Consider the following 11997-nt stretch of genomic DNA (forward strand, 5'->3'; position numbering starts at 1 on the left):
TTTCGTTTTCTTTGATGGAGGAAACTACCCTATTGTAACTTTTTATGTCATAAGATGGTATTGTGTTGAATATGTAGGATCGTAGGATTTTTCTTCCTTGTAGAAAAATCTGTCTTTGCTTAAAGCTTCAGATTTCGGCCCAGGAGAGTAACCCCGCGAGCCCGCCCTAGGGTTTCGTATCCACTGTCTTGAATATGTGTATAATCACTTTAATTAAAAATTCTGAAGCTCTTCATGTGACTTGATTATTTTTTATTACGATAAAAGTAAAGGTAACTCAGGATATCTTTTGCGCCCCCCCCCCCCCCCCACTTGAGTTTTCTCTGTATCCGCTACTGCAGTTGATCTAAATGTTTTCAGAAAATTCTCAAATGTTATATAGCAAAAATATTCATCCACCATCGCCGCTTAAGCTACAAATTGAATTAAATGCGTTGGAAATTATTAAAATGATAGAAATCTTCATAGCATTTTTTATAGTATTCTTCACAGCGCAAGGTACGAATTCAGGCTTCTACCTGTTGCTCGATAACGTACGCTGTACATTTGCAACCTGTTTGCACAAGCAGTTGCGTATTCAGTACCTGATCGAATCCTTGATCCGCAGACGTTAGTTGTTACTTACATTTCTCCGATGATATTTAGTACCAAAATATTTTACTTCCATCACCGCCGCTTCATCTACATCTACATCTGGATAATACCCTGCGAGCCACCTCTAAGGTGTTTGGCAGGGGGTGATCAATCACCAGCATGCAGCATGCATTTGGACTCCCAACGGCTCCCTCCCTCATATACGGCTTGAACCACATGCCTTACAAATTTCAGGTAAAAATCCTCTTAGGTCACCTTTGTAATATTTAAACAACCTAAAAATTCTTATTCGGGCTTCTATCGGAGAATTGTTAATAATTTGAGGAAGATAAAAAGTTTTCATGTGAGCGAATGGATTAATTTAATCGTTAATATGCTGATGTTTCTCACAAGTAATGCATGAATCTTCAACGAACACTAAAAAACACAATCTTTCTTACCTCTCTAACTCTCACTCTTTTGAGTTTTGATCGATGTTTAATACTTCTCCTCCTTGATCACTGAGAATCATAACCAATTATCTTATGAAGTAATGCCACGGAGAATTCGCAATAACGCAGTTCATTCATATGCTTATGATTTTAGCAACGCGGCTGCTTACAAGTGTTTTTTTGTTTCAGTATGTGCGTCTATTTAACTCCATGACAATCTTTTTGATACTGAAATAATTTTAATACAGTTACCACTAACCACAGCAGTGCAGTGACGTCATGTAAAAATTAGCAGTGCCGGAACGCACTTGCCTTTTACTTTTTTACATGTGAAATATCACTTTGTGTTTTTTTTCATCGCAAGTCATTATTTACATTTTAATACTAAATTTTTTGTCTTACTTACTAATGCAAAAATTAGATATTTTGAGGAAACAAATTAGATAAAAGTGTTATTTGACCCTTGTTGACCAGTGCCGAAACTGTGTCCCGGTGCGTTCCGGCGCCATGACCCATCTGCAGGAATAATTTTTATACGTAGCATCCACTTGCATATACATCCCGTGTGGTCTAGTGGCTAGGATATCTGGCTTTCACCCAGAAGGCCCGGGTTCGATTCCCGGCATGGGAATTTTTTTTCAAGATGCCTAATATTTTCATCTTTTTTTACTATATGATATTGTATTTTGAAATCTTAATTGCTTTTCAAATGCCTTTAAAATCTCCAACTTCCGCTTACACTGTAAAACTTTGATGATTTTTAACCTTTGCATTGATATCACGAAAATGAATGAGTAAACTTTGTAAAGTTCACTAGTATAAAGGATAAAGCATGACCCGGGTTACATAACATAGTTAGATTTATCGATCATGCATGGATCTCATTTTATATAAAGTCCGCTGCGACTGTAAGGACTTCTACTTCGCAACTCTTGATATTGGAATCAATTCTTAATATTACTCATGGTGAAATTATCTGCAAAGTTACTTAAGTTACTTCGTTGCTTTTACCCCACAGTCTAGAATTTTCTTGCACAATTTTTTTACCTAACGGTAATACGAGTGCTTGCGCATGTGCCAGAGGTTAAGCATCTAAAGCAATAAATCATAAGTGAACGGTATATTTTCCTAGAAATATGGAGACGCAGAGGACGGGGTGGAATGCACTTTTTGAGGGATACCACGAGCTATTCCCTTTTTTTGGCGACGGTGGAGAGTGCGTTGACCGCGGCGCTGTAAAACGATTCCCAAACACTTTTCCCACCCTCTAATGTTTCATTTACTTTTAGTGTGAGGCACCCTGGGCCCCATGGGTTACGGTTTCTGTGCTCCGCAGAATATGAAATGTTGAGGAAACTTATGACAATCCTGGAGCGAGGTCATAAAAAGACATGCCTTGACCACGAAATTTTCAAGGGTCGATGAACTCCACGTTAACCAAAACCCTGTGGGCCGAGCATGGTATCCCTGGATTTTACAGGGTAAAGTAAGTGGCCAGTGGTTGGATGAAGATTGTTTTTTTTCGCCTTTTATATTCTGTTTTAGGATGAACTTTATTGCTTTTTCTATTCCTTTTTTATTAATTCCTGTACCACAGAAAACAGCCTCATTGGCCTTTTACCTCGGTGTTTTTAATTTCACAATTTAGCGTACACGAACATCCATGCCTCCATTTCAGATTCCGAATGTCTTTTTATCCACGATCAATAAGAGATTATAACGGCAGTGTTAGAACTCAAAAATAGATTAGATGACTTGTAGTGTAGCCTACTAACTTACGTTTACTTTAATGCATGTTTCCGAATTTCATTATTATTTCTAACAGCATGTGGTAGTACAATTTGTTAATATGCGTTACGTTTTTTGGACTGTATGGTGTGCATGTGGGAGTCCAAACACCCTGGAGGAGGCTCGCAGGGTACTACTTAGATGTAGATGTATGGTAGACGTGATCATGAAGAAAATAAAAGAAATAGACTCCATAACAGAGAGATTTAAAATGTCATTCTTTCATCGTACTATTAAGGATAGTAACGTTGTCTCATTAATAGCATTAATGGCGTCACTCGCTAGGATGACACATTGCATGTTTTTTTTCATAGTTCTAACCTTGAATGTCTTTGCTATAGGAATTACTAACCATTGGCATGTTTTTTCCCATGAATTTGCATGTGTGTTTTGCTTGTATGCGTAATATTTCTATGACCGTGCAGAGTGCATGTGGCGTTCCCCTTGCATGCTGCTTGTTAGTGATTGGTCACTCCCTGCCAAATATCCTAGAGGTGGCTCGCAGGGTATGTAGATGTAGATGCCCTGGATACATCTACATCGACATAATACCCTGCGAGCCACCTCTAGGGTGTTTGGCTGGGGGTGATCAATCACCAGCATGCAGCATGCATTTGGACTCCCACTTGCACACCACACCGTCCAAAAAACGTCCCGTATACTAACAAATTATACTACTATATGCTGTTAGAAATAATAATAGAATTAAGAAACATGCATTAAGTTTTACATAGGTTAGTAGGCTACACTACAAGTCATGCAATCTATTTATGAGTCCTATCGCTGCCGTTATAATCTCTTATTGATCGTGGAAAAAATGACGTGCGGAATCTTTCTGTTCTACAATCTATCTCTCTTATTTTATTTATATGATCTGATCTTCCGTAGTATGTTGGCGTCCGTAAGATATGGTTAACTTCATTAGAAAAGACACTGCTCTTGAATTTATCTAAAAGGTTTAGTCTATTTTTCAATCTACGGTCCGACAGAGATTCCCATCCGAGTTTATCTAAGAGGTCAGTTACACTAACAAGACTATCGTAACGACCTTTCACATACCTGGCAGCTCTTCTTTGCGCGCGTTCTAACTCTGTTATTAAGCCTTTTTCATGAAAACTGATAGAGTCACCCTACCCACGCGGGACTCGACCCCGCGACATCTTGTGTGGTGGGCAAGGGCTTTACCCAGCCGCCACGGAAATTTATGTTGTGCACTAGTTAGGCGGCACCCGGAATACATGACAACCGTATGGAATCCGGTAGAGAAGTATTTACTCTGTGAACTAAATAAAATATCGACCAACAACAAATTTTATAATTGGGATACAGGTTAACGGCTGGTGTAGAAGCGGCTGTACATGTTTTCAGGGGCGAATTACGAGAGGATATTCAGGGGCGAATTACGAGAGGATGTTGTGGGTAAGGTGACAATTAACCACCTAACCTCCCGTAGTCCGTAACTTCTGAAATACCACAAAAATTGACATTTTCAAGGGACTCTTTAACGCAAGCGTCTGTTAGATTTTTTGTCACAAATGTAAGGAGTTAAACTTGTCTGTGAATTTCTCCATTTTCCGGGTTATCGCCGCGTTTCGTGGTCAGAGGTGACGACTGTTTCGCCAGGATTCCACCAAGCGTCTTCAGGTCGAAGTGGTGCTTTCGGTGTTTTTGCCGCGTGTATATAGCTCTCTAAGTTAAACATGTCATTTTTCAACCCTGAATTCAAGATCCCCTTTCCGTATTGAATAAATCGAAACCGCCTCTATGTGTTGCGAGCCTCACTCCTTTCCCAAATAACATTTATCTGCCCACCGTTCTATTTTAGTGAAAAAACAACATCTTCTGGGGCTTTAGGGAGAAATTTCTAAAACGTTAACGCCCTGTTCCCCAAGTCTTACCCGTCAATGAATCGCAGGGAAATTTCCCTAGAAAGGATTCTTTCGTCTTAAAAATATTACCCTGATATTTACTCTTAGTATGTATCCAATCCTAATCCAGTCAAAAGTAGACGCAGTATCAAATATCAGGTTAGTTTAGGATCAATGCATTTACAATACAATGCAATACATACACACGACTTTTTACGTAACTGGCAGCTCTTCTTTGTACGCGTTCCAACTTTTTCAAGCCTATTTCATGAGGATCGCAAACATGGCAGTGCATTCTAAATGGGGTCTAACGAGGAAGAAGGAGCTAATTTCTCCTACTTGGTCGTCTCACTTTCATAGTATTCTTTCAACAAAACCCAATTCACGATTAGCTTGATCTGTTATTTCCCGAATATGTTACTTCCAGGATAGATGATTATTGAGTCAAACTGCGAGATATTAAACGGATTCTACGGTCTCTGTTTGTATACCCTGAATGAAATAGCTCAGCTGTGTGGAGTTAATTTTTTCCAGAAATTCATTACTACGCATTTTTTTAAATATAACTCTAGCTGCCACGCATCGCACCATGCTTGGATTGCAGATTTGTATGCGACTTGTGAAGATGAACGCGATAAAAGGGCTGAAACTTTCAGGTTCCTTCCGATTTCTCAAATTTTCAGAGCCAGAGGTTGGCAAGGTGATATCGTCCGCCTCCAGTGTCGGCTGGTTATCTTCCGCGTTTTAGACAGCTCTTTTCATTGGGAAGTGACCACCGGGTGTTTGCGGTGACGCATACTACTAGATCGGGTAGTGGGGGCCAAAAATGGCGATCGTCGACCCCTTCGGGTCTGCGATCAGAGGAACTCTTTCATTGTCCTCGTTGCCGATATCCTTATCTAGCGACGGACAAGGGTGAGATACGCTCCCCTTACTGAGGGGAAGGATCGCATTCACCTCGTTGCTAACTTTCTGGAGCAAAGAAGGGAGATAAATGGGAGGCAAGGTTAATAGTTACGTCGAAGGATTTTCCCGTCAGTTATCATTGGAAATGAAGAGCAAAGATATCTGTCGAAGCATTGTTTTTTGTGATTATGGCTTAATATCCCTCTTGCTTTGATCCCATCGAAAAGCGGAATATTATTTTGAAGGTGACTGCATAAAGGAGGCCCAATTCCATCCCATTGAAGGCTGATTTCTGTTGCCACTTCGGTCGTATTTTAAACTGTTTTAAAAAATTTCCGAGGCGCGTCGATGAGTTCAATGCGATCCGATTTTTTCCAATATAATGCAGTATAATGTTTGTAATTGCGAGGAATAGCATTAAAAATTTATTTGCCATGACCGGCTAAAATATTATAAAATTCTTGTAATGAAAAGTATATGAATAGCTTCTGCTATTTCCCTACTTATTCATCTAAATCTGCATAATACCCTGGAAGCCACCTCTATGGTGTTTGGCATGGGGTAATTTTTCGTATTTATATCTAAAGATCTACTTTATCAAAACATAATTTTAGTTAACAACACTTGCGAGTAGCCTCTTTGAAACACTAATCCACGGCAGTGACCTTCGTTTTCAATCATATGCAGTGGTCGAATCATCGCTGAAGGTCTACGGTTTAGATGGAAGTGAACCCTAACAAGACTAATATCAAAGGCTTTCCTCGTAAGAGATTAGTGGAAGTGAAGAACAAAGATATCTGCCGAAGCTTTTCATTTCCATGGAAACGGTTACCACTTCTTCTCCTAGTAATGGTCTGTTTGAATTTCAAAACCTTTCTGACCTTGGTTTACATCCAATCTTATGTCGGAAGAGCCAAAACCGTGCTTGATGTAATCCGTAGACCTTGCTTTCTTCCCACATCCAAATATTCCCGGAAGGAGTCCGTATCTCCTTCAAAGCAATTATTTGCCCTCTGTCATCGAGGAAGAGATGGTAGTAGCCGAGTTAAGTCACGATCGATTGCAGAATATCTTATTCCTTTCCTGCTTTTACGTTGTGACTTCATAATGATCATGTCCGAGGAAGTGTTAACAAAGTGACTTTCCATGCATCACATACTTGATTTTAATTTGTGGAAAAATTATATATTGTCCGCACCTCATATTACATATTTACTTGAATTGAGCTTAATGAATGCTATGAAAATATTTACTACGATCAGTAAGGTCAGTGTTTAAGATTCACTACGTGGTGAGCCATACGAGTGGTAGAATGGTAACGAAACAACTATTCTAATTTTTGAGCGTTTTTAGGATAATCACATCTCCCGAAAAAAAACTCTCATATTGGTGGAAGCTCATTCCACCTCCATGAAGTGTGCATGTTACTTCTATTATTACATTAATAGTAACATGTACTTACCTACAGTAAAGTATCCAGTGGTAAGCCCTGTAAACAGATTTTTTTCCCGAAATGGAATGGTAAAAACACAATCTGAAGTATATTTCTTCCAAAATCTTGATAAGAATCGCAGTAAAAATACGAAAAGCTTCTGAGTCGTATAGGAAGTATTTTAATTAAAAGATAATGTAACCAATCAAAACAAAGTATTAGCCGATTTTTTTCGAAAATAAATAAAATTCTTTACCGAATATGTAATCGATGGTCGTTAAAATAAGATTAAACCCTAATTTTAAAATACCCAGTAGAATTTTCGATCTACCATGACGTCCCCTATTAAGCGGCCACGCCTGAAACGGTCGTTTTAACTGGAACCAGCAGTGGCTGCTTTAAGGCCGCTATACACGGTGAATGATCATGCGAATTATCATGCTGAATGATCACCTGATCATTCACAGGATCATGCGAACAAAATAGAACATGTTCTAATTTTCACTGAATGACCATGCGCATGAAGGTTCATTCGCGATTTGTTCCGTCATACACGGTGAATGATCACACGCATGTTCATGCTGAATGATCATGCGAATGAAATCATCTGCCGTGTATAGCGGCCTTTAGAGAGGTTTCAATCTATATTTTTTATAACCATAAAGTGAGCATGTGGTGCAAAAGTGGGTATAACTATTTTGTCAACAAAGTAGTCCCAAGCATCATGTTTTCTCTTTCCTCATTTGCCCCAACGACAAGAGCTAAGATTCAAGGTTCATGCGTGACTTCTATTCCTCTCTCCACCCTCGCCACCGCCCGCAATCTTGTTTTCTCCAAAAAAGAATGGAAAATTCTGACCATCGCCTGCGCAAGGCTTTTCATCTTCGCGACGGAATCGCCGTTGGCGCCCCCCCTTAGCGACGGACAACTGCGAGGGGAGAGGAGGAAGTTGGATGGCGCGGGAGGGCAAACATGCTCCGCCGATTTGGAAACACACCCCATTCGCGGCGAAAAACATCCCCTGTCTCGCTCCCCTCCGCTCGTTTCATATTCCGCCGATGGCGCCGAGAGGCCGTGCGGTGCGACGACCTCTATCGCGAGGGAGGAGGCTTGGTACGGCGCGGCCTGGATCATTGTGATCCAGTCGCTGACTACGAAGCCAATGCGGAAATTAGCGTATCCCATTATCTCTCCAGACATATTATATATACCTATTAATATCGCCACTTTTGGTCTATTGTCAGCCTCAGTAGCGGAGTCAGGGGCGGATTCAGGAGCGGATTCAGGGGGGGAATCACCAGGGTCATGCCCCCCCAAAGTTTATCAAAACGTTTTAATTGCTATCAGTTAAATAGTTTTTTTTCCCTTGTATAGAAGTAAAGGGAGTGTAAATGCATGGCTAAAAATCCCAAACGTGGGAGAAGTTAGAGTTGTAATCATAGTAGAGCTTCATAGTTCCTACTTTAAAAATGCCCATCACTCACGGGGGTGACACCATACTCCGCTGACCCAAATCATTACCCTCCCCTAAATTTGATGCTGAATCAATCCCTGGGTGGGATAACGTCCTCGTTTGTCAACCCAGGGGTCGCAGATTCCACATGAATTAGTTCCACCGCTCAAGTGTATTTCTGGGTGTGCCTAGCTTGTCAGTTGTAAGAGATGCCTAAATATGATAAGTTAAATAAATGCTCATTTGATTTTGTTATTATTGCTATTATTTCTATCTTTTTACTTTTATTATTAATATTGTCATTATTATTATTATCATTTATTTTTAATCATTTTTTTCACTTTCTCAGTTGTTTTAGGCCAACTAGAAATATCCACCTGTCCGATCATACCCGGCCCAAGAACTCCTCACAGTCTGGTAAGTCTTTTGTAAGACTGCTTTTTGACCGAGGTTAATCAGATTTTTTTCATTTTCCAGGTTTATAATTTATTTTTTTTATATTTTTGATACCACTCGCACCGCAGAGATTATTAATGGGTGAATACTGACTTCTTTAAAAAAAAATTTTATCGGCCAAATTTTGATATTTTAGGATTTTACGTATTTCTGTGGACTCAGCATTGTGATTCTATTTATTTATTTTCATCGCCACGAAAACAGCTCATTAAAGGCCTTTACATAGGAGGAAATAACATGAAACAACGATTATAACACATAACTATACCTTGGGTTACCTAACTTACGCAGACGGGATTCGAAGCCGCGATCTTCGGTTTGGCAGGCGAGGACTTAACCCCGCCGCCACCGAGGCCGACACCTCAGTTGCTCTGCTACATCAATTATATTTGCTTTTTGTTCTCATTTTTGGATCAATAAAACATCAGGTCTATTAAAATCTGTGGTTTGATCGGTGAATATCGGTCGATCTCTGTATAGAATATGTGTATTATTTTCTAGTGCTGCATTTGGTTGGTAATTGTATTATTGGGGGGGGGGGGTATTTTTTAAAGAGATCATAAGTATTTGCCAGATTCTGGTGGATGATTGTTCGCAAGGGTATTTTTTTAGATGTGAACTCTCTTGATCCCCCACTGCGTTCTTCTCTCATGCCAATTTTTCCTGTCTGATGTTTGCTGCATATTTATAGCGATGTTTGCGTTTTGAAAAGGATACGCGTAAATAATTCTGAACTACCTGCCCCGAACACGTGTTTAATTCGCGCAATATGACTCACGCTTTCCAGTTTCCTCCTCGTGCGGGTTCATCAACATCCACTATCCCAGCAGCATCCATCGCAGCAAGTCCTAAACAACAGATTTCTAATGATCATTAGCTCACCGTGGGTCATTAGTCTGAGTGGCCCGCGGTTTATTTTCGCGACACCTGAATGGAACGCGGCATATGCATGTTTAGGTTCAAGCAACTGTCCACATAAACGTGCATTGTGCAAGCGTTGCGTGGTGTCCACGGACTAAAGGTCAATTCCTCGGATGTAGTACGTGCAGCCCGGATTTCAGTTCGTTGGAGTTCTTTCTCAATAAATTCCGTGTCGATTGAGGCTATATGATTTTCATTGGACGTGAATACACTTTTAACATCATGGGAAACAGGTAAAAATTTCGTTTAACAAATATTTTCAGGATTCATTCCGTCTCTGGTTCATTTTGAGATGTTTAACAGCCTATATTTGCTCAGAAGTGTTTGATAGGCATTCAAAAACGTTTTAATAAATATTTTGTTGCCATATACTACAAATTAGTTGGCATTTTTATTTTATGAAATTAATGCATAAGATAAGACTTCCATGCGATATATTGTTTCCAATTCACTTCACGCTAAATAAGGCGTTTGGTGACCATTGCCACCTCAGACCTGCACTAAAAGATAAATAGAGTCGAAGATACGGTTAATTAAATAGTAAGTACTATCATATAAGTAAAAAGCTTCGCGGAACATAATATCGTAAAAAATTAAAACCTTAACATATATAAAAGTATTTCTTAATTTCTGATAAAAGTACCTGATAAAATAATTAAATTTCTCTTCTCCATTCGAGATTTCGATTGGCGCGAAATAAAGAATATCTGTTATAATTTATTGTTAGAGGAAGATGATAAATTTTAAAATATTACTTTTCTGTAATGTAAATATTTAAGTCAACCTTGTGATCATTTCCATTAATAATTTATACCATGTAGTTCCTATTTAAATAAGTCTCGTGTTAATAAATAACAATAACAAATAAATAATCACCCGAAAATTGATTTTAGATTTCAAATTAGTCTTTGCATGTTCTCTCTCTGTCAGGTTCAAACTCATCATTTGGCGCCATTGTCAGTTTTAACGTAAGTATAAATAAAAAAATCAATTTTGATAAAACTCATTATTATACAGCCAATTGGGTTTTCATTCCTCCTTGCATCTTTGAGGACTTAAAGCTCAATTCTCCCGTTTTCTACTCGATAAAATTTATTTTTATCAGTTAATGGATGCAGTTGCTGCAAAACTGTGGGCAAAAACTTTTAACGTATAATAATAACACCTTCCCTATACTCGATGGAGTTCCTACTAATTTTGTTTTGCATTTTGAGTTATCTTCAATGAGTCTTCATCGTCTGATCTATTAAATACAACTGCCGTGTATGGTTAAAGTAGAACATCAAAAAGTTTAGTTTTAATTTAGGTTTAAATGTGCTAATATGGGTGCTAAATAATAAAGTTAGGTAAGTAAACAGGTTCAAAAACAGAATTTCGGTAATTCACCGTCCCGTGAGCTATGACCAAGGCTGATCAGGCCGCTTGTCGGCCAGACATTAGTCGGCCTCGGTGGCGGTTGAGTTCAGTCCTCGCCTGCTGGGCAATTAACGAAGAATTAAGAGGGTCCGAGTCCCCTAGGTTTCCCCTATCCAGGGCATGAATGTTCGTGTATGTTTAATTGTTAAATTTGTTCAATACCCCGGTATAAAATGGCCAATATGAGTTGTATTCGATGGTTTAGGAATAAAATAAAATAAAAATATAAAATAAAAATGCAAAACAAAATGAAAGTATAAAATAAAAATATAAATAAAAATAAAAATATAAATAAAAATAAAAATGTAAAACAAAATAAAAATATAAAATAAAATAAAAAATAAAATATAAAATAAAATATGAAATAAAATAAAAATATAAAATGAAATACTCATTTTGTATGGTATATTATACGATTTATTGCCTAATTAGTGAGTGGACCTGTTAATGGAAGTGAGTGGATATCGCTCAATCCATCGTTGGTAAATGTTTTTCCCAGAGGAAATCGAAATCGAATCCATAACCTTGCATTTGTTATTTTCAACAAGGAACTATGATTTCTCAAAACATAATTCTTGAGTTTTTCGTTCTCGGAATCTCTTAACCTTGAAATTAAAATGCTCATATTTCTCGGTCCCCGCTCCCTCAAATCGAGGTAGCAGCCAAACCACGCTCCACCCTTCTCCATCGCGAAGTTACAAAACGAATGTCTACCACCCGCGAATCCAGCGT

At 38.7% G+C, this 11997-nt stretch overlaps 1 non-coding gene across 1 annotated transcript; it reads left to right on the forward strand.

Annotated features, from left to right (window-relative positions):
* Window positions 1-1584: 1584 nt before the first annotated feature.
* On the forward strand, window positions 1585-1656 carry Trnae-uuc. Its single transcript has one exon. It is a non-coding gene; the product is annotated as a tRNA-Glu (tRNA).
* The last annotated feature ends 10341 nt before the right edge of the window (window positions 1657-11997 follow it).

Source organism: Ischnura elegans, chromosome 2, assembly GCF_921293095.1.
Source record: "Ischnura elegans chromosome 2, ioIscEleg1.1, whole genome shotgun sequence".
NCBI lineage: Eukaryota > Metazoa > Arthropoda > Insecta > Odonata > Coenagrionidae > Ischnura > Ischnura elegans.